Source organism: Schistocerca serialis, unplaced genomic scaffold (genome assembly GCF_023864345.2).
Source record: "Schistocerca serialis cubense isolate TAMUIC-IGC-003099 unplaced genomic scaffold, iqSchSeri2.2 HiC_scaffold_1239, whole genome shotgun sequence".
NCBI lineage: Eukaryota > Metazoa > Arthropoda > Insecta > Orthoptera > Acrididae > Schistocerca > Schistocerca serialis.
Window position 1 is genome coordinate 107501 of NW_026047446.1, and position 1812 is coordinate 109312.

The 1812-nt window shown below is 54.1% G+C and overlaps 1 non-coding gene across 1 annotated transcript in view; it reads right to left on the reverse strand.

Moving 5' to 3' along the window:
• LOC126436537 (small subunit ribosomal RNA) overlaps positions 1-1455 on the reverse strand; it is a 1909-nt gene extending 454 nt beyond the window's left edge. Inside the window, exon 1 of the ribosomal RNA XR_007580742.1 lies at positions 1-1455. This exon is cut by the window's left edge and continues 454 nt beyond it. This is a non-coding gene — a ribosomal RNA (small subunit ribosomal RNA).
• Positions 1456-1812: the final 357 nt, after the last annotated feature.

The following is a 1812-nucleotide window of genomic DNA, read 5'->3' on the forward strand; positions in this document are numbered from 1 at the left end:
TCACGCGACTAGTTAGCAGGCTAGAGTCTCGTTCGTTATCGGAATTAACCAGACAAATCGCTCCACCAACTAAGAACGGCCATGCACCACCACCCACCGAATCAAGAAAGAGCTATCAATCTGTCAATCCTTCCGGTGTCCGGGCCTGGTGAGGTTTCCCGTGTTGAGTCAAATTAAGCCGCAGGCTCCACTCCTGGTGGTGCCCTTCCGTCAATTCCTTTAAGTTTCAGCTTTGCAACCATACTTCCCCCGGAACCCAAAAGCTTTGGTTTCCCGGAGGCTGCCCGCCGAGTCATCGGAGGAACTGCGGCGGATCGCTGGCTGGCATCGTTTATGGTTAGAACTAGGGCGGTATCTGATCGCCTTCGAACCTCTAACTTTCGTTCTTGATTAATGAAAACATACTTGGCAAATGCTTTCGCTTCTGTTCGTCTTGCGACGATCCAAGAATTTCACCTCTAACGTCGCAATACGAATGCCCCCGCCTGTCCCTATTAATCATTACCTCGGGTTCCGAAAACCAACAAAATAGAACCGAGGTCCTATTCCATTATTCCATGCACACAGTATTCAGGCGGGCTTGCCTGCTTTAAGCACTCTAATTTGTTCAAAGTAAACGTGCCGGCCCACCGAGACACTCAATAAAGAGCACCCTGGTAGGATTTCAACGGGGTCCGCCTCGGGACGCACGAGCACGCACGAGGCGGTCGCACGCCTTCGGCTCGCCCCACCGGCAGGACGTCCCACGATACATGCCAGTTAAACACCGACGGGCGGTGAACCAACAGCGTGGGACACAAATCCAACTACGAGCTTTTTAACCGCAACAACTTTAATATACGCTATTGGAGCTGGAATTACCGCGGCTGCTGGCACCAGACTTGCCCTCCAATAGATACTCGTTAAAGGATTTAAAGTGTACTCATTCCGATTACGGGGCCTCGGATGAGTCCCGTATCGTTATTTTTCGTCACTACCTCCCCGTGCCGGGAGTGGGTAATTTGCGCGCCTGCTGCCTTCCTTGGATGTGGTAGCCGTTTCTCAGGCTCCCTCTCCGGAATCGAACCCTGATTCCCCGTTACCCGTTACAACCATGGTAGGCGCAGAACCTACCATCGACAGTTGATAAGGCAGACATTTGAAAGATGCGTCGCCGGTACGAGGACCGTGCGATCAGCCCAAAGTTATTCAGAGTCACCAAGGCAAACGGACCGGACGAGCCGACCGATTGGTTTTGATCTAATAAAAGCGTCCCTTCCATCTCTGGTCGGGACTCTGTTTGCATGTATTAGCTCTAGAATTACCACAGTTATCCAAGTAACGTGGGTACGATCTAAGGAACCATAACTGATTTAATGAGCCATTCGCGGTTTCACCTTAATGCGGCTTGTACTGAGACATGCATGGCTTAATCTTTGAGACAAGCATATGACTACTGGCAGGATCAACCAGGGAGCTGCGTCAACTAGAGCTGAGCAGCCGGCCGCCCGGGAGTGTGTCCCGGGGGCCCGCGCGAACACGCAAGCGTCCGCTCAATTATTCTGCAAACAGGAGGAGGCTGAGCTCCCCTGCACAACACACCTCGAAACCCTCTCAGGTCCCGGCGGCGCGCAGCGCCGTCCTAAGTACTTGGTCGGGTTCGAGAGAGGCGCAATCGCCCGGAGTTAGGCGAGTAGACGCTTTAGGTGCGACCACCCGTGCTCCCAACTGAGCTTGCCGCTGCCGACAGAGGCCCGGGAGCGTGCTGTCGTGGCATTGCCGGCGGGAGACAACACGCGCCACCTACGGTGACCGGCAGCTCCAACGCCAGCG